This window comes from Mobula hypostoma, chromosome 2 (assembly GCF_963921235.1).
Source record: "Mobula hypostoma chromosome 2, sMobHyp1.1, whole genome shotgun sequence".
NCBI lineage: Eukaryota > Metazoa > Chordata > Chondrichthyes > Myliobatiformes > Myliobatidae > Mobula > Mobula hypostoma.
In genome coordinates this window covers 207,955,866-207,982,660 of record NC_086098.1, presented here as the reverse complement: position 1 = coordinate 207,982,660, position 26,795 = coordinate 207,955,866, and the positions used below count along the sequence as shown (strand labels likewise).

The 26,795-nt window shown below is 39.3% G+C and overlaps 1 protein-coding gene across 2 annotated transcripts in view; it reads left to right on the top strand.

Moving 5' to 3' along the window:
- Positions 1-26,795, top strand: part of LOC134342832 (cadherin-like protein 26) — a 112,693-nt gene that overhangs the window by 9,420 nt on the left and 76,478 nt on the right. The window contains exon 1 of one of the 2 annotated variants that reach the window (XM_063041445.1): positions 11,313-11,475. The exons of the other annotated variant lie outside the window; for it this stretch is intronic. The gene's annotated coding sequence lies outside the window, so the exon portion shown is untranslated. Of the gene's footprint in view, positions 1-11,312; positions 11,476-26,795 lie in introns of those variants that run through there. 2 annotated transcript variants of the gene reach the window in all.

Below are 26,795 nucleotides of genomic sequence, written 5' to 3'. Positions count from 1 at the left end.
TATATCCTGTGATGAAGTATTCTTTACAAATTTGGCTCCAGTTCCGCAATTTTTTTAATCTTAAAAAATTTAAACTTTGTAGTTTAATTTACCAAAATTACTTTTTTAAGCCTTCTTTGAGTGATCCATTTTTTTTACTTTGGAAAAATAAAGGTATTAATTCTTTTCTGGATTTATTTAAAGAAGATAGATTGATGTCTTTTGAACAATTAATTGATAAATATTCTCTTTCATACTCACACTTTCTGCAATACCTTCAAGTTAGATATTTTTTACAATAATATTTAAGTAATTTTCCTTACATATTGGAGGCTGACCTGTTAGATACTATTATGAGTATGAACCCTTTGATGAAGGGTTCTATTGGAAGAATTTATAATTTATTATTACAATGGGATAAGCGTCCTTTATCTAAGATTAAACAGTATTGGGAAAAGGAACTTAATTTGATTGGATGCAGATATTGAAGTTGGTTAACTCTTCAATTTGTGCTAACCATTCATTGATTCAATTTAAAATTGTACATCGTTATCATTTGACAAAAGAAAGACTTTCTAAAATCTTTCCTTATGTTGATAGTCATTGTGATAGATGTAAAACTGAGATAGCTATACTGACACATATGTTTTGATCTTGTTCTATATTGGAACAGTTCTGGAAGTTGGTTTTCTCAACAATTTCTAAAGGACTTAAAATTAATTTACAACCTACATGGTACTTCTGTGTCTGACCAACACGTTATTGCATTTGTTACATTGAGGGCCATTTTGTTGCAGTGGAAGGATACATCAGCTCCCACATAGTCACAACGGTGCTCTTAAGTTATGCCATGTCTTAGTTTGGAGAAAATTAGAAGTCGAACCTTTGAACCTTTATTTGATTTTGAGAAAAGATGGGGCTCATTAGCTCGTTATTATTATTTGAGTTAATTGATATAATTTTTCCATGATCTAACTGTAAGGTTTTTTAGTATATTTTCTTTTCTTGCTGGCGGTTTGATGTTTATTTTTAGAAGCTTTTTGTATGACACATGACTCCGGGGTTGTATACCTAATGGGTTCTTTTTTTTTCTCACTTTTCTGCTTAGTAGATTTTTTTTTTGTTACCACAAAATTTTTTTTCAATCTTTAAGATAATTTTTTTTGAGGCATTGTAAGTGTTGTTACTTCAATGTTATTTTTCCTGTATAAAACAATAAAAAGATTTGAAAAGAAGAAGGTAGGAGGATTGATCTCTTTCCAATTCAATAATATGGATCTTCTAGCCATTAGTGCAACAAAAGCAATCATCCGATAAGCTAAAGAGGTCAGAGGACATTGGTCTATCATTGATAAACCAAAGATTGCAGTAATAGGATGAGGTTGTAGATCTATATTCAAAACAGTTGAAATAATATCAAAGATGTCATCCCAATATTTCTTCAGGCAAGGGCATGACCAAAACTTATGAGTTAATGAAGCTGTCTCAGAATGGCATCCATCACATATAGGATTTATATTAGAGTAATAACGAGCTAATTTATCCTTGGACATGTGAGCCCTGTGTACAGGTGTCCCCCGCTTTTTGAACGTTTGCTTTACGAAACCTCACTGTTATGAAAGACCTACATTAGTTCCCTGTTTTCGCTAACAGAAGGTGTTTTCACGGTTACAAAAAAAGGCAGCATGCGGAAAAAGCAGCGTGCGATAAAAGGCAGTCTGCGCCCTGAGCAGCCGCTCTCCCCTGGATTTGGAACTGCATTCTAGCCGGCGTTGCTTAAACACGTGCCTGTGAGCAGCAGTTAGCAAGATGAGTTCTAAGGTATCCGAAAAGCCTGAAAGAGCTCGTAAGGGTGTTACACTTAAAACTAGACATAATTAAGTGTTTCAATCGTGGTGAACGAAGTAAGGACAAAGTGAGTTTGGCTTGTGGAAGTTGACGAAGATGATGTTGAAGAGGTTTTGGCATCTCATGACTAAGAACTGATAGATGAAGAGCTGATGCAATTGGAAGAGGAAAGGATAACAATCAAAACCGAATGCAGTAGCGAACGGACCGAAAGTGAAGTCGTCCAGGAACTGAGCGTGAAGCAACTGTGTGAGATTTTTGCTGCAATGATAAAGTACGACTTTAATTTTGAAAGAGTACGTCAATTTAGGGCATATTTGCAGGATGGTTTGAGTGCTTACAAGGAACTATATGATCTTAAAATGCGCGAGGCTAAGCAGTCAAGCAAGCCTTCCACATCAGCCACAGCAGACAATGAACCTTGACCTTCGACATCGAGGCAGGCAGACATAGAAGAAGATGACCTTCCTGCCCTGATGGAAACAGATGACGAGATGACACCCCAGCGTCCCACCACCCCAACCTCCGGGCCACGGACAGATACCGATCCGCGAAGAATGCAGCGGTAGCCAGGACGCACCCGGCACATCTTTAAGAAAAAAAGCTGAAATAAACAAGCTAATTAATTAGGTGCTGCCTGGAATGTAAATGTCGGCCCAGATCAGAGGTGATTGCCGATTGCGTTCCCTCTGATCTGGGCTGACATTTACATGCTGGGCGACACCTAATTAATTAGCTTGTTTGTTTCGGCTTTTTTCTTAAAGATGTGCTGGGTGCGTCCCGGCTACCGCTGTACCCCTGCATGCTTTGCGGATCGGTATCTTTGGTATCTATCTGCTGTCCGGAGGGTGGGGCCACTGCACCACCCCATCCTCCGACGACTCAGCCTAACACACCATCATCAGTGTGCTCGGCGCTGTTCCAATTCCGGTAAGTGATTCTACACTGTACATACATTATTTCTACTTTATACCGGCTGTATATTTTTACGTGTTATTTGGTATGATTTGGCAGCTTCATAGCTTAATGGTTACTGGAGAGCGCTTGCACCGTGTTTTTGCCGATGGCGCTTGTGTGAGATTTTTGCTACGGAGGATAGTGCAGCAATGATTGTGGAAAAGTATTTCTACTTTATATAGGTTGTGTATTCATCATATCATTCCTGTTTTTACTATACGTTACTGTTATTTTAGGTTTTATGTGTTGTTTGGCATGATTTGGTAGGTTATTTTTGGGTCTGCGAACGCTCACAAATTTTTCCCGTATAAATAAATGGTAATTGCTTCTTCGCTTTATGACATTCCGGCTTATGAACCATTTCATAGGAATGCTCTAACTTCGGATGGCGGGGGAAACCTGTACTACTTTAAACTGTATCAACATATGTTTAGCACAAATAGAAGAAGAATTAACTAACTGAAATTTTTTTTGCCATTTCTCTGTAGATAAAGTAAGCTTAAGTTCCCTTTCTCAGACGTTCATAATTGTATTTGATACATCTGGATTTATTTTCATAATCATATTATAAATAATTGCTACTGAACCTTTCTGAAAAGGATTTAAATCTAAAATTTTATCCATTATATCCGTTGAATATGAAATCGGAAAGGTAATAAGAACAGTATTTAAAAAGTTTCTAATCTGTAAATATCTAAAGAAATGGGATCTAGGTAAATTATATTTATTAGATAATTGTTCAAAAGACATGAAACAATTATCCAAAAATAGATCAGAAAATCATATTATACCTTTTGTTTTCCAGACTAGATAGGCTTGGTCCAAAAAAGAGGATTGAAAAAGAAAATTGGATAGAATAGGGCTTGCTAAAATAAATTGATTCAATCCAAAAATTTTTCGAAACTGAAACCATATTCATAGAGTATATTTAGCTATCGGGTTATCCATTTGTTTATCCAATTTAGAAAAATCAAAGGGCGGCGGGGTCCCTAAAATAGAGCCCAATTAAGACCCTGAAACAAATTTACATTTAAGATTAACCTATTGTGGACTTGAAACTGTGTCTAAATTCCATATCCAGAATTTTAAATAACGAATATTAATTGCCCAATAATAAAATCTAAAGTTTGGCAATGCTAAACCGCCCTCCTTTTTGGGCTTCTGTAAGTATCTTTTACCTAGTCTAGGATTTTTATTCTGCCATATGTATGAAGAAATTTTTGAATCAACAATATCAAAAAGGATTTCGGGATAAAAATTGGCAATGCTTGAAATAAATATAAAAACTTAGGTAAAATAATCATCTTGACAGCGTTGATCCGACCAATTAATGACAAAGACATTGGTGACCATTTGGTAAACAAACATTTAATCTGATCAAATAAAGGTAAAAAATTAGCCTTCAATAAATCCTTATGCTCCTTGGTAATTTTTACTCCTAAGTAAATGAAGTAATCAGTAACTAATCTAAATGGTAAGCATTTATAATTTGGAACCTGTATATATAACGGAAAAAGTTCACTCTTACTAAGATTCAGTTTGTAGCAAGAAAAATTACTAAACTTAGATAAAAGATAAAATTGCAGGAATGGATTTCTCTGGGTCAGAAATATAAAATAATAAATCATCTGCATATAATGATGTAAGGGGTTTCTTTTTTTATGTCACTGTGTAGTCTAATTAAAATGGCTTCTTTGTTATGTTATAATTGAAAGGGCTTCTTTGTTATGTTAACTGCTGAGAAAGTCCTTCCCACTACCAGTCTGTTTTGGATTATCTATTGATAAGAGGACGAATGAACCAATTGCGATAGTTGTTATGCTTTTGGTGTGTCTGAAGATATAGTATGCATGGGGTTTTGGGGCAGAAGGCGGGAGAGAGAGACAGAGGATGGACCAGGTGCTGTGAGTCCACTAACGGGGTCGGACCCCGAGCGGGGCGTTCGGCAAGGAAAGGCGACAGAGACAGACTCATGTGGAGCGTCTGGTTGACCACCGTTGTTGGTCCCAGGTGGCCAGTCGAGGTGGTCCGAGGGGTCGCAGTGTGAGGAAGATGGGTCCTGAGCTCCAACTGTTTGTACATGAAGAGATCGAATTTTGATAAGTGTGGTGTCTTTTATTTTCCTTTTATATTTTATTCTCTATTAATTATATAGTTCCAGTAATATCTATAAACGGTAAATCATTTAATTGTATCTGGTGTATTGTCTGTTATTTGGGCGGGGTGGGGTACATCACACAGCATCCACACAAACTAATTACCCAGTTTGCCGGGGCCGAGGGCTGTTTCCCTAGACGACAGCGAGCTGAGCGACCCTAAGGCTGGCCAGGGGAGCTACAATGATAACTTATGTATCTCATTCCCAGGAATAATACCAAAAATATTTGGTGAATCTCTGATAGCAATTGCTGAAGGTTCTAAAGCAACAGCGAATAATAAAGGACTTAAAGGACAACCCTGCCTAGTACCACGAAATAATCGAAAAAAGGGAGATCTTTGATTATTAGTAAAAACCGAAGCTAGAGGAGTATGATACATCAATTTAATTCAGGATATAAATATCGGACTGAAATTAAACTTTCAAGCGTACTGAATAAATATGGCCATTCAACTCTGTCAAAGGCTTTCTCAGCATCTAATGAAATGACATACTCTGGAGTTCTAAGTGAAGGAGTATAAACAATATTCATTAATCTCCTAATATTGAAAGATGAATAACAATTTTTAATAAATCCGGTTTGATCCGCAGAAATAATTTGAAGTAATACCTTTTCTAACCTAGATGCTAATATTTTAGAAAAAATCTTAGAATCTACATTGAATAAGGATATCGTTCTAGATGATGCACATTCAGTAGGATCCTTTTTTTTAAATTAGGGAAATAGAGGCTCCATAAAATGATTGTGGTAGTTTACCTATACTAACTGCATCTTTAAAAACTCTGCACAACCAAGGGGAAAGAATAGAAGAGGAAGACTTAAAAAATTCTACTGTATAGCCATCTGGACCAGGTGATTTGCCAGAATTCATTGAAGAAATAGCACCCTTTATTTCTTCATCTGTAGTAGGTGTTTCTAATTTTAAACATTCTTCGGGCATCAATTTCGGAAAGTTCAATTTCCTTAAAAAGTCATACATCTCATTGGGATCATGAGGGAATTCTGACTGATAAAAAAATGTATAAAATTCTTGAAAAGATTTATTTATCTCATCATGATCAACTGTCAATGTATCATCAGGTTTACGAATCTTAATAATTTGATGTTTAACCGAAGCTATTTTTAATTGATTAGCTAATAATTTACCAGATTTATCACTGTATATATAAAACTCACTTCTTGTTTTCATTAGTTGGTTTTCAATTGACGATGTTAAGAGTAAACGATGCTCCATTTGAAGTTCAGTTCTCTGTAAAGCTCCTCATTAGGAGCAGTAGCATATTTTTTTATCAATATCTTTAATCTTATCAATCAACACAAGTATTTCATTCTTAATACGTTTTTTCAATCCAGCAGAGTAGGAAATAATCTGACCGCGGATATATGCTTTAAAAGTGTCCCATATGACCCCACTGGAGATTTCATCCGTAGCATTAGTTAAAAAAAAGAAGTCAATCTGATCCTTAATGAATTTTACAACATCCGAATCTTGAAGCAAATTAGAATTAAAACACCATTGTCTAGTATTAGAAGATATGTCCATTAACTTGATAGAGAGATTCAATGGTGCATGACCAGAAATGGCGATAATGTCATAATTACAGTCAATCACGGATGGAATTAAACGAGAGTCTATAAAAAAATAGTCAATCCTAGAATAAGACTGATGTACATGTGAGAAAATGAAAATTCCTTATCCTTAGGATGTAGAAATCTCCAGATCTCTGAGATTCCGGAATCAATCAGTAGCGAGTTGATAAGAGTAACCGACTTGTTCGGTAAAGCCTGAGTCGATATAGATTTATCCATTGATGGATTTAAACAACAGTTAAAGTCACCACCCATTATCATCATATAATCACTTAAATTAGGAAAGGAGGTAAATAATTGCCTGATAAATTCAGGGTAATCCACATTTGGGGCATAAACATTAACCATAACAACTTTTTTATTAAAACGTAAACCAGTTATTAACAACAATCTACCATTCTGGTCAGAGAAAGTATCTTGACACAGAAATACAACTGAGGAATCTATAAAAATTGAAACTCCTTGCACTTCAGCTTTGGAGTTTGAATGATACTGATTTTTCTTCCAAAACTTAAAAAAGCACTGATTATCCTCTTTCCTCACATGAGTTTCTTGTGCAAAAGTAATATGAGCATTCATTCTTTGGAATGCTTTAAAAATCTTTTTTCTTTTAATTGGATGGTTTAATCCATTTGAATTCCAAGAAACAAAATTAATCCTCTGAGCCATATTTACCAAAAATCAACCTTATTGTATGTAAAGAGTTAACCAAAACGTAAACTCATGAAATCGGAAGAGGAACCAACATTTAGAAAGGAAACAGAAGTTATGACACTGCAGACATTTTTGTAGTTCTAAATTAGCCCAATTGAAAAACAAACTAATAGTAAAGGTCCCCCACTCACCACCCGAAAAAACCCAGAACTAAGCCAAGGAAAGGCCAGAGAGCTAACTAACACTAAATCTACCTCCATTTCTCCAGAAGGCAGCTCATAAAATATATGTTGGTAAGAAGACGAAATGGAAACATAAGGATGGAGATAAAGGGAAAGGTAGAATAAGAAAAGTTAAGAATGACAGCTGAATCAACAGAGCAGAAAGCTCAAGAAGGGATCGTACAGTATGGCCAAGTGAAATAGGAATTGAAATGGGAGGTGAGGGGAGTAATGAATTAAAAGTATTGTATATGAATGCACGGAGTATAAGAAATAAAGTGGATGAGCTTGAGGCACAGTTAGAAATTGGTAAGTATGATGTTGTGGGAATAACAGAGACATGGCTTCAAGTGGACAGGGCCTGGGAAATGAATATTCAAGGATTAATGTCCTATCGAAAGGACAGACTGATGGGCAGAGGGGGTGGGGTGGCTCTGTTGGTGAGGAATGATATTCAGTCCCTTGCGAGGGGGGACATAGAATCAGGAGACGCAGAGTCAGTATGGATAGAACTGAGAAATTCACAGGGTAGAAAGACCCTAATGGGAGTTATCTACAGGCCCCCAAACAGTAGTCTGGATGTAGGGTGTAAGTTGAATCAAGAGTTAATATTGGCATGTCGCAAAGGTAATGCTACAGTTGTTATGGGGGACTTCAACATGCAGGTAGACTGGAGGAATCAGGTTGGTACTGGACCCCAAGAAAGGGAGTTTGTGGACTCCCTCCGAGATGGATTCTGAGAACAGCTTGTACTGGAGCCTACCAGAGAGAACGCAATTCTAGATTTAGTGTTGTGCAATGAACCGGATTTGATCAGGGACCTCGAGGTAAAGGAGCCATTAGGAAGTAGTGACTATAATATGATAAGTTTTAATCTACAATTTGAGAGGGAGAAGGGAAACTCAGAAGTGTCAGTATTACAGTTGAACAAAGGGAACTATGGTGCTATGAGGGAGGAGCTGGGCAATGTTCAATGGAACAATACCCTAACAGGGATGACAGTGGAACAGCAATGGCAAGTGTTTCTGGGAATAATGCGGAAGGTGCAGGATCAGTTTGTTCCAAAGAGGAAGAAAGATCCTAAGGGGAGTAAGGGGAGGCCGTGGCTGACAAGGGAAGTAATGGACAATATAAAAATAAAAGAGAAGTATAACATAGCAAAGACGAGTGGGAAGCCGGAGGATTGGGAAACTTTTAAAGAGCAACAGAAGGTAACTAAAAAGGCAACACATGGAGAAAAAAATGAGGTACGAAGGTAAACTAGCCAAGAATATAAAGGAGGATAGTAAAAGCTTCTTTAGGTATGTGAAAAGGAAAAAAATAGTTAAGATCAAAATTGGACCCTTGAAGACAGAAGCGGGTGAATTTATCATGGGGAACAAGGAAATGGCAGACGAGTTGAACAGATACTTTGGATCTGTCTTCACTAGGGAAGACACAAACAATCTCCCAGATGTAATAGTGGCCAAAGGACCTAATGGATGAATTGAAGGAAATTTATATTAGGCAGGAAATGGTGTTGGATAGGCTGTTGGGTCTGAAGGCTGATAGGTCCCCGGGACCTGATGGTCTGCATCCCAGGGTACTTAAGGAGGTAGCTTTAGAAATCGTGGACACATTGGTAATCACTTTCCAATGTTCTATAGATTCAGGATCAGTTCCTGTGGATTGGAGGGTGGCTAATGTTGTCCCTCTCTTCAAGAAGGGAGGAAGAGACAAAACAGGGAATTATAGACCGGTTAGCCTGACGTCGGTGGTGGGAAAGATGCTGGGGTCAATTATAAAAGATGAAATTACGACACATCTGGATAGTAGTAACAGGATTGGTCTGAGTCAGCATGGATTTATGAAGGGGAAATCGTGCTTGACTAATCTTCTGGAATTTTTTGAGGATGTAACTATGAAAATGGACAAGGGAGAGCGAGTGGATGTAGTGTACCTGGACTTTCAGAAAGCCTTTGATAAAGTCCCGCATAGGAGATTAGTGGGCAAAATTAGGGCACATGAAACATATAAGATTATTAAGGGATTGGACACGCTACCAGCAGGAAGCACGTTCCCACTGATGGGTGAGTCCTGAACCAGAGGCCACAGTTTAAGAATTAGGGGTAGGCCATTTAGAACGGAGTTGAGGAAAAACTTTTTCACCCAGAGAGTGGTGGATATATAGAATGCTCTGCCCCAGAAGGCTGTGGAGGCCAAGTCTCTGGATGCTTTCAAAAAAGAGATGGATAGAGCTCTTAAAGATAGCGGAATCAAAGGTTATGGGGATAAGGCAGGAACTGGATACTGATTGTGGATGATCAGCCATGATCACAGTGAATGGCAGTGCTGGCTTGAAGGGCCAAATGGCCTACTCCTGCACCTATTGTCTATTGTCTAAGACCACCTAAAATCCAAAACAGAAAAAAAAACTACACTATAACAACGAAAAAGACAAAAAATTAACAGATACAATAAAATAAAATACCTTCATATTATAGTTTCTGGAATAATAATAAAAAGAGACACCAATACATATTATTAAATATTGAATATTTTTAAGGCAGAAAGTTAAATGAAAAAAAGGGTTATCAGGAAAAAGAAAAGTATTATGGGAAGAAGAACCCAAAAAGATGGTGCAGTAAAAGAAAACAAAAGGTATTGTGGGAAGAAGACAAAATGCCATCATGGTTATACAAAGGATAAAAACATGATATTCCCCCTCATACAATAAAAGATTTAAGATCCAACCGGTAACAACTGTTTCAGAAATCATAACTTTATAAATTAACAAAATGAAAGGAAAGGAAAAAAAATGAATCTGCCAATAAAGGAAAATTTAGGTAAAATACGAAAAAATACCTACACTACCAATCAAAACCAAAAATCTTAAACTTATAGAAGTCAACCTTCATAAATGAATTATAGGTGTAGGGCTCTCAGTAAAATAGGTGGACTTTTAACTGTTGATCGCTTATTACCAAAATGGCTTCTCTGAAGTGTTATATTAAAATGGCTTCTCATAATGTTAACTGCTGAACAAGGGGTTCTCTGTAACTGCAATGTTTGGGTTATACAGGGAGATAATGGAAATTGTATTCATTTGTTAGCCAATGGAAGTCATGTTCTGTTATCTTGTATATGTGTGTTGAGTTGAGGAGCGCGGGCTTTTTCGGGAGGCGAGCGGAAAGGACAGACGTGTGAGGAACGGACGGGGTTCCCGGGTGATGGAAACTGAACCTCGGGGGTTCGGAGGGTGGCCAGAGTCTGGGAAGGATGTTGTGGATGGAATCGGAGGCATGAGCACCAACGTATTAAAATATTATGTGCACAAGACTGATAAGTTACTTATGTGGCACCATTTCTTGTAGTTGTTTCTACTAACCCAACACCAAACATTTGCTATAAAGTATGATTATTTACTCGCACTTGGTATTTTGTTTCATGGCTGATCATTAGGTGACTCACACCTTATCAGCACGAAAGCAATTGCACTGTTGGCGGGGTTGACGGCTATTCACCCTCGGCAATGGGGGGTCAGTGGGATTGGGGTTAGGGTCATAAGTTGTGAGAAAAGACGTAAAATCGAAACCAATATTACAAGAGTTGTACATTAATTAGGCCGTGTCACCTGATTAAAATTTCTCAAGAAACTTCGAGCAGCACTTAGAATTAAAGAAACATCGCTGGCTGTTCGGAGGAGAAATTCTTAAACCAGCAGGGTACAATAACGCTGGTTTGAGACCTTTTTGGTAACATTCCAACATCAGAGGTTTGAAAACCAGTTGCGCCCTCATCACTTCGGGACTGAAATCCTCAACCAATCGGAACTGATAATCTTGAAAATTAATCATTCCCTGCCATCGGGCAACTCGGATGAGTTGCTCTTTGACGAACATAATGAAATCGGATAATTATTGGTCTCGGATTAGATAGAGAATCTGGTTTTCGACGTAAAATACAATGAGCACGATCAGGTAATGGAGGATCATCCGGGAATTCAGAGCTGAACGCAACCTTTAAAAGATCAGAAAAGAATACTCTAGAGTTTCCTTTCTCGACGTCCTCAGGGAGACCGATTATACGTAAGTTCTGTCTTCTGGATCAATTTTCAAGATCAATAATCTTGGATTTAAGACTCTCCAGCTGTTTATCTGTCGAAGAAACTTTTAGTTCCAAGCTCTCAATTTTTTGATCCCTTTTCTGTGCTTCCTCCTCCAATTCGGTAATTTTGTTTTGTTGCTGTTTAATTTCATGGTCAAGAAGATTAATAGAATCTGTAATTGACCTAATCTCTTCTCTCACACTTCGACGTATTTCTTCAGATTGTTCACGAAACAAATTCAACTTTATATCATAGGTTATTTCAGGTTGTTTAGGATCAGATTTCTTTTTCCCGTTGCCATTGGCGTCTTTTACAGATTTAGGGTCTCAAAGTTTAGGTTTTGTACTTGTTTCTTTACTCATATCTTCAAAGTTCAGAATCCAAACTTACAAAAAAGAAAAAAGAAAAAAAAATTCTATTGTAAGAGTCTTTTAGTGTAGATAAAAGTAGATTAAATAGAGGTGCTCATGGATATAATATGAAACAGTAATGCAGCGAAGCCAAGAAGTAACCTCACTCCACGAGCGCCTCCTGGAGAATCGGCTTGCAGCAATCAACGTCCAACAAAGTCTTGCGATCGCAAAAGAAATGAACAAGACAGTCACTCATAGTTTCACTACACACCACCTTCATGCCAACTTGAAGGCACCAACTCCGTTGCCTCTAAGTAGCAGGCAGTAGCATGATCTGCACCCAGGTCAGCTCCTCTGAACCCAATTTGGCAAACCACTTGTCACGACTAGAATCCTTCGACCTGACTACCCAAACTGATTTGCCTTCTCTGAACTGCTGGCTGGCTCTTACGACACCCTGGTCTGCTACTCCACACAAGGAGCAGCTCACTGATGTGGTAAACCTATTGTACATATAGTTATTGGAGTTAAGAATAGTCTTACTATGTATAAAAACACATTCAACAAAGAAATAAACACCTTTGATTGTCTATCGAGAGCCTGCTGTGTGTACAAATGCCGCAATCTTACCACAAGACCGCCGTCCCTCTGCACCATCATATCAAACACTGTGAGGTGGAATCTATGAAAGATTTTGTTGCGATGCATCCTTCTAAGTATTTCACACTGCACATCCACTTAAATAAAAAGTCAAAGAGTTTCCGGCATTATTATATCAACACAACCATTTTCAAGATGCAGAGGTGGCTAGTTCTGTAGTCATTAATATCCTGTGGCCTTTTCCACTCCTTTATTCTAGTCCCTTGTTCTTGTGTTCTTGCAAATTGCTGGCTTTTTACAGTGAGATGTTAACTCACCGCTTGATGTGCGATATAATAGGAGGAGCAGAAATAAACAACTACAGAGCATTGAGTTATCAGCAATTGGTGCGATTATACGTTGGAGACTATCCGGGAGGGAAAGAAGGTGATAATGTTAATGTTCGTTAGACCTTTTTCCACTCAAAACCCATCTGAGCTGTTGACATAATTTCGCTGGATCCCTGCACAGAACCTCATTTCCTATACAGCAGCAACAAACTATGGGTGGAGCTGTGAATCATTCTGAAGGCAATGCCTGTCAGGCTAGACCAGTGAACAGGTTAGATGAGGTGTTGGCGCCTGATTGCTGTTATCAGATCTGCAAGGGCCAAACACGCGCTACATGTGTTAATGGAATGTGGAAGGTCAATGTCCCTCCCTGAATGTTAGAGGGGAATGCTTATTAAATTCTGGTTTTGCTGTAGCCCCACGCTCCTGATCTTTGGCGACACAGAGTGGACATGGCCGAACAATTGAGGAACTTTGTTGGGTCTGCTCCTAGGTCTGGCCGAGGTGGGCATTTAGAGGTGGAAGTACTGGACTGTTTGAACAGATTGCCTGCCCCACTTCTGAGGATACATCTGTGCCTGTAGAGGGCGAACATAGTGGCTCATAGGAGGTCATAAGCATGACAAGAGGGTCTCCTATCAGATTCCCCCTCCTCCAGCCCTTTATCTCTTTCACCAATCAAATTCCCAGGTCTTTACTTCAGCCCCTCCCCTTCTTCCAGTTTCACCTATCATCTGCCACCTTGTACTTCGTCCTCCCCTCCCTACCTTCTTACTTTGAGTTCTCATCTTTTCTTCCAGTACCAATGAAGAGACTTGGCTTGAAATGTCAACTGTCTCCACTTTTCCATAGACACTGCCTGGCCTGCTGAATTGCTCCAGCAATTATTTTGTGTGTTGCCATAATAGTCAAGTCAAGTCAAGTCAATTTAAATCTCTTTTTATTGTCATTTCGACCATAAACTGCTGGTACAGTACACAGTAAAAATGAAGCAACGTTCCTCCAGGACCATGGTGCTACATGAAACAACACAAAACTACACTAGACTAAGTGAGACAACACAAGGCCACACTAGACTACATAAGACAACACAAAAACTACACTAGACTACAGACCTACACAGGACTACATGAAGTGCACAAAACAGTGCAGGGTAGTACAATAAATTATAAACAGGACAATAGGCATAGTAAAGAACAAATTACAATATGATAACAAATGATGTAGATGTCAGTCTAGTATCTGGGAATTAAGGAGTCTGATGGCTTGGGGGAAGAAACTGTTGCACAGTCTGGTTGTGACAGCCCGAATGCTTCAGTACTTTTTGCTAGATGGCAGGAGGGAGAAGAGTTTGTATGAGGGGTGCGTGCGGTCCTTCACAATGCTGTTGGCTTTACGGCTGCAGTATGTGGTGTAAATGTCTGTAATGGCAGGAAGAGAGACCCCGATGATCTTCTCGGCTGGCCTTACTATCCGCTGCAGGGTCTTGCAATCCGAGATGGTGCAATTTCCGAACCAGGCAGTGATGCAGCTGCTCAGGAGGCTCTCAATACAACCTCTATAGAACGTGGTGAGGATGGGGGGTGGGAGATGGATTTTTCTCAGCCTTCACAGAAAGTAGAGACACTGCTGGGCTTTCTTGGCTATGGAACTGGTGTTGAGGGCCCAAGTGAGATTCTCCGCCAGGTGAACACCAAGAAACTTGGTGCTCTTAACGATCGCAACAGAGGAGTCATCAATGTTCAGCAGAGAGTGGTTGCTCCATGCTCTCCTGAAGACAACAACCATCTCTTTTGCTTTGTTCACATTCAGAGACAGGTCTTTGGCTCTGCACCAGTCTGTTAGCCGCTGCACCTCCTCTCTGTATGCTGACTTGTCGTTCTTACTAATGAGACCCACTGCGGTCGTTCATCGGTGAACTTGATGATGTAGTTCGAGCTGTGTGTTGCAGCACAGTCGTGGGTCAGCAGAGTGAACAGCAGTGGACTGAGCACACAGCCCTGGGGGGGCCCCATGCTCAGTGTGATGGTGTTGGAGATGCTGCTCTCAATCCGGACTGACTGATGTCTCCCAGTCAGGAAATGCTGTGCAAATAAATCAGGTTCAGAGATCCCTGCAGGATGTTAGGGTTAAATTTGTCCTGGTGAGGAAGATAAAGAATGGTAGGGCGAAGGAACCATGGGTGACAAGTGAGGTGGAAAATCTAGTCAGGTGGAAGAAGGCAACATACATGAGGTTTAGGAAGCAAGGATCAGATGGGTCTATTGAGGAATATAGGGAAGCAAGAAAGGAGCTTAAGAAGGGGCTGAGAAGAACAAGAAGGGGGCATGAGAAGGCCTTGGCAAGTATGGTAAAGGAAAACCCCAAGGCATTCTTCAATTATGTGAAGAAAACAAGGACGACAGGAGTGAAGGTAGGACCGATTAGAGGTAAAGGTGGGAAGATGTGCCTGGAGGCTGTGGAAGTGAGCGAGGTCCTCAATGAATACTTCTCTTTGGTATTCACCAATGAGAGGGAACTTGATGACGGTGAGGACAATATGAGTGAGGTTGATGATCTGGAGCATGTTGATATTAAGGGAGAAGAGGTGTTGGAGATTAAGGGAGCTAGGGCTTTACTCTTTGGAGAGAGAGAGGATGAGAGGAGACATGATAGAGGTATACAAGATATTAAGAGAAATAGATGGAATGGATAGCCAGCGCCTCTTCCCCAGGGCACCACTGCTCAATACAAGAGGACATGGCTTTAAGGTAAGGGGTGGGAAGTTCAAGGGAAATATTAGAGGAAGGTTTTTTACTCAGAGAGTGGTTGGTGCGCGGAATGCACTGCCTGAGTCAGTGGTGGAGGCAGATACACTAGTGAAATTTAAGAGACTACTAGACAGGTATATGGAGGAATTTAAGGTGGGGGGTTATATGGGAGGCAGGGTTTGAGGGTTGGCACAACAATGTGGGCCGAAGGACCTGTACTGTGCTGTATTATTCTATGTTCTACGTTTTATGTTCATGCTGGGCCTGCTTCTCAAGTTTTACTCACATTAATAATTTATTGTGAAATTAGTGGTTGCTTGGAAAAACAAACGAAGAAAAAATGAATGTCATTAATATTTTGGAAATGTTAGAAATGTTTGATATGATTTAAAATGGTAGAAGAGATAAGTCAGGAAGAAGACAGACAGAGTGAAACAAAATGCGGGTACTAGATATGGAAATATATCTGACTAACCCAACCAGAAATCATGCTTGTTCTCTACACAGCTGCATAATTACAATTACATTTACTTGTCCTATTCCCCTTTGCCTCCTTTCCTTCAATTTCCCATGCATTTTAGTCTTCAATATCATCAGGATTTTTATCCTAACCACAACAGATGGATATAATTTCTCTATTCTCACAACTTCCTGTGTAAAAACATTTTTGCTCTTGTTCCAAATCTCTTTATCTATGAATCTGTTGTTCATATTCATGATCTCAGCTCAGTTTGAAGCAAACAGTATGATGGTATTGGTTTTGCAGACCATGAAGTTCTAAACTGAAATTAAAATCTTAGCCCTCTTCGATATAGATAGTTATAGGTATCCTAACTAAAGGCAGTTTATGTTGTATCCACCTGCTGTTTAAAAGCTAGTTCACTGTCCTGTTTATCCTTCATGGCAAGTTTAGTTGCCAATACCCAAAGTTTGAGCATCGTATCCTAACATGGAGGATATACTTCCATCTAACAAAGTAGTTTAAAAATGGTTCATTTAGATTCAGTGATACACATTTAAATTTAGATTGAGTTTTTCAAACACTTCTAAAACTCACTGAAAATTATTATCATATAGAAGATTTTCAAATTACAATCCAATTCTAAAACACAAAGGATCTCCAAAACGCAGGGGCAATTTTCTAGCAGCTAGTCAACCAGTTGCAGATGAATGAATCATCCATCACAGAAATTGAAGGCTGGGGTTAGATTCTAGTGTCCTGTCTTTCTGTCACTCTTCTTGATGTTGTTGGAACATTCCTAATAAGCCTGTCTGCTCTCTACATATATGTTGTTTTTCTGCCACTTGGGTGATTTCACACATGTGGTATTTTTCCAGTTATCTTTTCACACAAGTGGTCTGAAAGTCACAGGGGACAAAGGTTCCCACAATTAATTCTGTGAAGCTGACTCTCTGAGCACACAAACCTTCTAACTATTAATAAATCCGCTATTTCTAAGTTTTAAGTAAGTCTGTTATCAAAGAACATATATGTTGCCATATACAACCCTGAGATTCATTTTCTTGTGGGCATACTCAGTAAATCCAAGAACCATAACAGAATCAATGAAAGACCACACACAACAGAGTGGGCAAAAAATGAATGTGCAAAAGACAACAAACTCTAAATATAAAGGAAAAAAGAAATAATAATGTTAAATAAATAAGCAATAAATATTGAGAACATGAGATGAAGAGTCCTTGAAAATGAATCCATAGGTTGTGGGAACAGTTGGTGCAAATGAAGTAACCCCCACTGCTTCAAGAGCCTGATGGTTAAAGAGTAATAAGTATTCCTGATCCTGGTGGCGTGAGCCCTGAGGCTCCTGTACCTTCTTCCTGATGGTGGCAGCAAGAAGAGAGCATCACCTGGGTGGTGGGGTCCACTGATGATGGATGCTGCTTTCCTGCAGCAGCGCTCCACGTAGGTGTGCTCAATGGTGGGAGGGCTTTACCCGTGATGGACTGGGCCATACCCCCTACTTGTAGGATTTTCTGTTCAACAGTATTGGTGTTTCCATACCAGGCTATGAGGCAGCCAGTCAATATACTCTCCACCACACATCTACAGAAGTTTGTCAAAGTTTTAAATGTCATTCCATCTATTCAAAAGGTTGAAAGGAACATTTAAACAAGCCTGATGCATTTTGGAAGTAAGTCCTGTGGACTGATGAAGTTAAAATAGAACCTTCTGACCCCAATGAGCAAAGGTATGTTTGGAGAAAAAAGGGTGCAGAACTTCATGAAAAGAACCCCTCTCCAACTGTTAAGCACGGGGGTGGATCAATCATGCTTTGCGCTTGTGTTGCAGCCATTGGCACAGGGAACATTTATTGGTAGAGGGAAGAATGAATTCAATGAAATACCAACAAATTCTGGAAGTAAACATCACACCGTCTGTAAAAAAGCTGAAGATGAAAAGAGGATGGCTTCTACAATAGGATAATGAACCTAAACACACCTCAAAATCCACAATGGACTACCTCAAGAAGCACAAGCTAAAGGTTTTGCCATGGCTCTCACAATCCCCTGACCTAAACATCATCGAGAATCTGTGGATAGACCTCAAACGAGCAATGCATGCAAGACGGCCCAAGAATCTCACAGAACTAGAAGCCTTTTGCAAGGAAGAATGGGCAAAAATCCCACAAACAAGAATTGAAAGACTCTTAGCTGGCTACAAAAAGCGTTTACAAGCTGCGATACTTGCCAAATGAGGTGTTACTAAGTACTGACCATGCAGGGTGCCCAAACTTTTGCTTCGGGCCCTTTTCCTTTATTGTTATTTTGAAACTGTAAAAGATGGAAATAAAAAAGTTCCTTTGCTTAAAATATTAAAGAAATGTGTCATCTTTAACTTTATGCCTTTTGGAAATCAGTTCATCTTTTACTCACTTAGCTATTCACAGTAACAGAAAGTCTGACCAGGGGTGCCCAAACTTTAGCATGCCACTGTAAGTACTACTGGGTGATAGTTATTAAGGCAAGTTATCACATTCCCACATTCTTGTTAGGCCCTGGCATATTTGAATCCTGCTTGAAGAAGTTGGGCATTTCAGATTGCAGAAGAAAGAGGTTAAAGATACTGGTGAACACTCCAGCCAGTAGATCTGCACAAGGCTTTAGTACTTGGCCAGGAACCACATCTGTGCTTTTTTTGTGGGTTCACCCTCCTGAAGGATGCTCTCACGTTGGCCTCAGGGACTGAAATCACAGGGTTATCGGGGTCTTGGGAGTTCATGAATGGTCCTCCATCTTTTGAAGGTCAAAGCCAGCACAGAAGGCATTGAGCTCATTTGAAAGCAAAGCCCTGTTGTCACCTATGTCACTTGATTTCACTTTGTATGATGTAGTAGCCTTCAAAACCTGACACAATTGTTGAGCATCCTTTATTGATTCATGTTTGGTCCAGAATTGGCATTTTGCATATAGGATGGATTTCTGGAGATCATACCTGGCAATGTTGTACCTTAATTAATTGCCAGACCTGAATGCCTTTGATCTGGCCCTCAGCTGATTGTGGATCTCAAGTGCCATCCAGGGCTTCTAGTTAGGGAAGACTCTGAATGATTTTGTGGGGACACACTCATGTACAACTGTTTTTATAAAGTCTGCAATGACCATGGTGTATATGTTCAGATCCACTGAGGCATCCTTGAAGACTGCCTGGTCCACAGACTTAAAGCAATCCATCGCTGCTTCTCTGCTTCCTGCCAACACCTCTGTTGTACTTATCTCTGCAGCCTTGATCTCTAGCCTCTGCCTGAATGCAGGTAGGGGAGAGACAGCCAATTGGTCAGATTTTCTGAAATGTAGTTCTGGCTGGAATAGTAGGCATTCCTTATCATAGTACAGCAGTGGTCTTGTACGTTGGGACCTCTGGTGCTACTGGTTATATACCGATGGTAATTGGGCACAGATTTCATCAAACAAGCCTGGTTGAAATCTCTGACTATGATTTGAAATACGTTGAGTTGGACTGTTTCTTGTTTGGTGATAGCAGCGTGTACTATCTCAAATTCCTGAATACAGTTGGCTGATGGTGGTATGTAAATGGCCGTCAGGATCATGGAGAAAGAAGTCTCTTGATAAACAGAATGGTCAGCACTTGATTGTTAGATGTTTCAGGTCAGAAGAACACCAATATGACAGAGCACTAGTGCGAGTTTATCATGAACCAATCCCCCGCACCCCCTACCCGCGCTAACCTTTTGCTTTTTCTGAATCAGCAGTTCAGTCCATCCTACGTATTGAGAAGCCTTCAGGTCTGATGACAAATCTAGCATGCTCAGAGTAAGCCATGTCTCAGTAAAACACAGAATACAACGATTCCTCATTTCCCTGTGATACAGCAATCTTGTGCTCAGATGCCTTGTCTTGTTCTCCAGAGATTCCACATTTACCATCAAGATGCTGGATAGAGAGTTACAGCCTGGCTGGGAGTCCCCTCTCCCACCTCATTTCTGGCCATGGTGATGAGCCTTTGTCCGTTTAAAGGAGCCGTACCTGCTTGCATTAGATTTAAGTCCGCTGAGTCCTTCAGAAGATTGTGATATCTATAGTTCATTAAGTTGATACAAAAGTACATTGCTTAAAGGGAAATTACATGCTGCAGTTTGCAGTGAGAATAACTCAAAAGAAGTATATTTAGAAGTATTGTACATAGCCCAGAGAATGTCGCCCTGATTCACCAGTGCCATCTTGAAAGAAAATATTTTTGATGTGTTAAGTGATAGCATCAAGCAAGCTTCCTTGAAATAAATAACATAGCCAACATTGTCTGCTTTGATACAAGCCCAACTAACATAACTCAATATCTTACATTGCATCCTTGAGTAGTAAGCATCCTGGCTCTATAGGCAGTGTTGTTTGTTTGCAAAGCTCATCGTTTATCTTCAGACTAATTATTGCTTTCCATTTACGTTAAGAACTGATGACTGGCTCCCGAGTATGACAAGAAGCTAAACAAAGAATATTGGTTGGACGTTTAACCTACTTAAGAACAACACTTTGATCTCTAGTAGTTCAGAACTGCTGTGTTTAACAACCTGAGCTTGACAAAATCCATTACAGCATTTGTATTTGTTCAATCCTGCTCTTTCACAACTTTAAGCACTTCCATCAAAACATCATGAGAACTGTGTTGTTCCAATGTAAAGTTCTTCATTTATATTTCCACATGCAATGATGCATGTTAATGCATCTACATTGCAAGCACCGTCAATGTTCCATTGTTTAAAAAGGGTTCTAAGAGTAAACCTAGCAATTATTGGCCTGTGAGTTTGACATCAGTGGTGGGTAAATTGATGGGAAGTATTCTTAGAGATGGTATATATAATTATCTGGATAGACAGGGTCTGATTAGGAACAGTCAACATGGATTTGTGCATGGAAGGTCATGTTTGACAAATCTTATTGAATTTTTTGAAGAGGTTACTAGGAAAGTTGACGAGGGTAAAGCAGTGGATGTTGTCTATATGGACTTCAGTAAGGCCTTTGACAAGGTTCTACATGGAAGGTTAGTCAGGAAGGTTCAATCATTAGGTATTAATATTGAAGTAGTAAAATGGATTCAGCAGTGGCTGGATGGGAGACGCCAGAGAGTAGTGGTGGATAACTTTTGTCAGATTGGAGGCCGGTGACTAGTGGTGTGCCTCAGTGATCTGTAGTGGGTCCAATGTTGTTTGTCATATGTATTAATGATCTGGATGATGGGGTGGTAGATTGGATTAGTAAGTATGCAGATGATACTAAGATAGGTGGAGTTGTGGATAATGAAGTAGGTTTTAGATTATGAAGACACGCAGTCCTCTTTTATTGTCATTTACTAATGCATGCATTAAGAAATGATACAATATTTCCTCCGGTGTGATATCACAAAACACAGGACAGACCAAGACTGAAATAAACTAACAAAACCACATAATTATAACATATAGTTACAACAGTGCAACAATGCCATAACTTGATGAAGAAGTCCATGAGCACAGTAAAAGTTCAAAGTCTCTCAAATGTCCCACATCTTTCGCAGACGGAGAGAAGAAAGAAAAACTCTCCCTGCCATACCTGACCACGGTCTGACTCTGAGTCATCCAAAAACTTCAAGCTTTGATCAGCTGTCCGACACCGAGTATGAGTGCCATCTCTACCCCAACAATTCAATCTCCTTCTCGGTCGCCAACAGCAGGCGAAGCTGGGGATTTTGAGGCCTACCCTCCGAAAGATTCCAGACCGTGCAGTAACCACAGCAGCGAACGATGTGTTTCAGAAATTTTTCCAGATGTTCCTCTGTGCTTTCACGTCAAATCAGAATTGTCCACGGCCCCTATTTAACAGATACGATATCATTTTTCATTGGAGGGCTGCGCATGCGTGACGTGCTGCTTCTCTCTCCTCCTGCTTATTACTTTCAAAGCTTGAACAGAGATTTAGGCCAGTTAGAAGAGTGGGCTGAAAGATGGCAAATGGAGTTTAATGCTGATAAGTGTGAGGTGCTACATTTTGGTAGGACTAATCAAAATAGGACATACATGGTAAATGGTAGGGCATTGAAGAATGAAGTAGAACAGAGTAATCTAGGAATAATGGTGCATAGTTCCCTAAAGGTGGAATCTCACGTGGATAGGGTGGCGAAGAAAGCTTTTGGTTTGCTGGCCTTTATAAATCAGAGCATTGAGTGTAGGAGTTGGGATGTAATGTTGAAAATGTACAAGGCATTGGTAAGGCCAAATTTGGGGTATTGTGTACAGTTCTGGTCACCGAATTATGGGAAAGATGGTAATGAAATAGAGAGAGTACAGGGAAGATTTACTAGAATGTTACCTGGGTTTCATCACCTAAGTTACAGAGAAAGGTTGAACAAATTAGGTCTTTATTCTTTGGAGCATAGAAGGTTGAGGGGGGACTTGATAGAGGTATTTAAAATTATGAGGGGGATAGATAGAGTTGACGTGGATAGGCTTTTTCCATTGAGAGTAGGGGAGATACAAACAAGAAGACATGAGTTGAGAGTTAAAGGGCAAAAGTTTAGGGGTAACATGAGAGGGAACTTCTTTACTCACAGAGTGGTAGCTGCGTGGAACGAGCTTCCAGCAGAAGTGGTTGAGGCAGGTTCAATGTTGTCATTTAAAGTTAAATTGGATAGCTATATGGACAGGAAAGGAAGAGAGGGTTATGGGCTGAGTGCAAGTCGGTGGGACGAGGTGAGAGTAAGAGTTCGGCATGGACTAGAAAGGCCGAGGTGGCCTGTTTCCGTGCTGTAATTGTTATATGTTTATATGGTTAAAAGAAATCCCGCAGCACTACTTCAAAAGAGTAACCCCTGTCTCCTTCCCATTTATTATTTCTTAGCTGACATAAGAAAAGCCTTTATCCAGTCCTCATCACTTTGCTGCTTATGGAAATTAATTGTGTTTAAATTGATCATGTTTCCAACATTACAAAGTGGATTGAAAACTATTCCACCAGAATGATAGATCTTCAGCCTGATATAATAACTGCTTCTCTTTCTGCTTGACCAACAATGTTTTTGTTTTGATATTAAATTTCCTACATCTACAACTTTTTGATTTACAAAGTTTTATATTAAACTTTAGGGTGGCAAGTACATTTTTTCATTTGTTTCAACATCCTTTCAGTCATAAAATTAATACTGCAAACAATGCTCTTAACCAGTACATTAATTGTTTACAGAGGCTCATTACTAATTCTTGACATTTTTGTTTTATGCCCCCTGTGATAATCCTAGAATTCTCCCAGAGTTTTGTAGCATTATCAACTTGAATTTCTGTAGTTATTGACTGCCTCCATTAGTTTGCATAGGGCACATTAAACCTAGAGTAAAAAACAAGCAAGTATACCGCATTGGATACTGTTGCGGGGGGGATGACTTATCTGGGACAAGCTGCAGTAGCCAGATCTCTGGCACTGAATCTGGCTCTGCAGTGCAGAGGGGAGGGTGGAAAAAGAGGAGAGCGGTAGAGATAGGGGACTCGATAGTTAGAGGTGCAGATAGGAGGTTCTGTGGTCGTGACAGAGAATCCAGGATGGTTTGTTGCCTCCCGGGTGCCAGGGTCAAGGATGTCTCTGATCGATTGCATGACATTCTGAAGTGGGAGGGTGACCAGCCAGATGTCGTGCTGCACATCGGTACCAATGACACAGCAAGGAAGAGTGAGAAGGTCCTGGACAGTGAGTATAGAGAGCTTGGAAGGAAGTTGAAAAGCAGGACCTCAAGAGTGGTACTCTCAGGATTGCTACCTGTGCTAGGTGCCAGTGAGGGTAAGGATAGGATGCTATGGAGGATGAACAAGTGTCTGAGGAACTGGTGTAGGGGGCAGGGTTTCAGATTTCAGGATCATTGGGACCTCTTCTGGGGCAGGTGGGACCTGTACAAGAGAGACGGGTTACACTTGAACTACAGGGGGCCAATATCCTTTCAGGGAGGTTTGTTAGTGCTGTTGGGGAGGCTTTAAACTAGATTTGCAGGGGAATGGGAACCAGAGTGCCAGAGCTGACAGTGTGGCTGGGGTGAAAATAAATGATGTTAAAAGTTCAAGCAAATCCGCTAATAGAAAGGTTGTGAGTGGTGGTAAATATCTTCTGAAGTGTATATATTTCAGTGCTAGGAGTATTGCGGGGAAGGCGGATGAGTTGAGGGCATGGATTGACACGTGGAATTATGACGTTATAGCAATTAGTGAAACTTGGCTACAGGAGGGGCAGGACTGGCAGCTTAATATTCCAGGGTTCCAATGTTTCATATGTGATCGAGGCAGAGGAATGAAAGGTGGGGGAGTAGCATTGCTTGTTAGGGAAAATATTACAGCAATGCTCAGGCAGGACAGATTAGAGGGCTTGTCTACCGAGTCCTTATGGGTGGAGCTGAGAAACAGGAAAGGTATGGCCACATTAGTGGGATTGTATTACAGACCACTCTATTAATGGTAAAAAGTTAATCTTAAATAAATCTTTATATTTACAAGTAATTTTAATCCCAAGATAAGAAAAATAATTATCAATCAATTTAAATGGAAATTTATAATATAAGGGAAGATGTTTATTAATCGGAAAGAGTACACTCTTACTAAGATTTAATTTATAACCTGAAAAAAAACCAAATTGTGCTAATAGCTCTAAAACAGCAGGAATGGATTTCTCAGGATTAGAAATATATAACAGTAAATCATCAGCATAGAGTGATAATTTATGGGACTTTAATCCCCGAGTTATCCCAGTAATATTTGAAGATTCTCGAATGGCAATTGCAAGAGGTTTTAATGCAATATCAAATAATAGGGGACTAAGAGGACAGCCTTGTTGAGTACCTCGAAAGAGAGGAAAAAAAGGTGAGTTTAAAGAGTTAGTACGGACCAAGGCTACAGGGGAATGATATAACAGTTTAATCCAGGATATAAATTTCAAGCTAAAATTAAACATTTCAAGCACTTTAAATAAATAGGGCCATTTAAATTTGAACAGATTTGGGGACCTTTTATTCGATACTTTCATTTAATGTAATACATACCCTTCTTGTTTTTTTTCACTGTTTTTAATGGAGGTCGGGATTGAGGACGTGATTTTAAGTTTAACTCTGTTTGGTTTCAAGTTAGCCCATTGCTTTGCTTTGCTTTTAGTTAGTTGCACGGTGGGTTTTTTTTTGGGGTTTTTTTTTCTTTTTTTTTCCATTGATATATATATAAAATTTAGTATACTATTATGTTATCTTGGTTTTTTATGTTTAAATTACATTGCTTGTAGTATTTTTTTTGGTATTGATACCTTCTGGAATTTTATTATATTTTAACATTGTATTAATGTTTATATGGTTTACCTTTTTGTATACTTATTCAATAAAAAGATTTAAAAAGAAAGGAAGTATTACAGACCACTCAATAGTCAACGAGACTTGGAAGAGCAAATCTGCAGAGAGATAGCAGGCAACTGCAGGAAACATAAAGTTGTGGTGGTAGGGGATTTTAATTTTCCATATATTGATTGGGACTCCCATACTGTTAGGGGTCTAGATGGTTTAGAGTTTGTAAAATGTGTTCAGGAAAGTTTTCTAAATCAATATATAGAGGGACCAACTAGAGGGGATGCAATATTGGATCTCCTGTTAGGAAACGAATTAGGACAAGTGATGGAAGTCTGTGTAGGGGAGCACTTTGGTTCCAGTGATCATAACACCATTAGTTTCAACTAGATCATGGTCAAGGATAGATCTGGTCCTAGGGTTGAGGTTCTGAACTGGAAGAAGGCCAAATTTGAAGAAATGAGAAAGGATCTAAAAAGCGTGGATGGGACAGGTTGTTCTCTGGCAAAGATGTGATCGGTAGGTGGGAAGCCTTCAAAGGAGAAATCTTGAGAGTGCAGAGTTTGTATGTTCCTGTCAGGATTAAAGGCAAAGTGAATAGGAATAAGGAACCTCGGTTCTCAAGAGATATTGCAACTCTGATAAAGAAGAAGAGGGAGTTGTATGACATGTATAGGAAACAGGGAGTAAATAAGGTGCTTGAGGAGTATAAGAAGTGCAAGAAAATACTTAAGAAATAAATCAGTTCCTAAATGGGTAGCATTGGAATTACAATCTGTTCAGGGTTTTACACTTGGCTCTATTTTAGGTTCCTCTCTTCCTTTTGATTTGAAACGCCTTAAACAGGTGTCTAACCCAATAGTTAAATATACCTTATGTATTTGGTTTCAATTCAGAAAATTTTTTGATCTTAATCAATTTGGGTTAGCGATTCCTATTTTAGGTAACATATTTTTTCCTCCCTCTTTTACGGATCGTGCTTTTCAAATTTGGAAGACTAAGGGTATTTCACAGTTTTTGGATTTATTTTTAGATGGTTCCCTTATGTCTTTTGAACAATTATCTAATAAATATAACTTATCAAGAATACATTTTTTTAGATATCTAAAAGTTAGAAATTTCCTAAGTACTATACTTTCTTCCTTTCCAATGCTTCCTCCTACATACATTTTAGATACTATAATTAACCTTAATCTATGTCAGAAAGGTGCATCGGCTATGATTTATAATATTATTATGAAACTTAGGAAAGCTCCATTTGATAAGATTAGGGTAGATTGGGAACAGGAATTGGGGTTTATCATTTCCGTGGATGATTGGGGGCAGATGTTACAATTAGTCAATACTTCCTCTATCTGTGCTAAACATTCCCTAATTCAATTTAAAGTTGTTCATAGAGCACATATGTCCAAAGATAAGTTAGCGCGCTTTTATTCTCATATTAATCCTTTTTG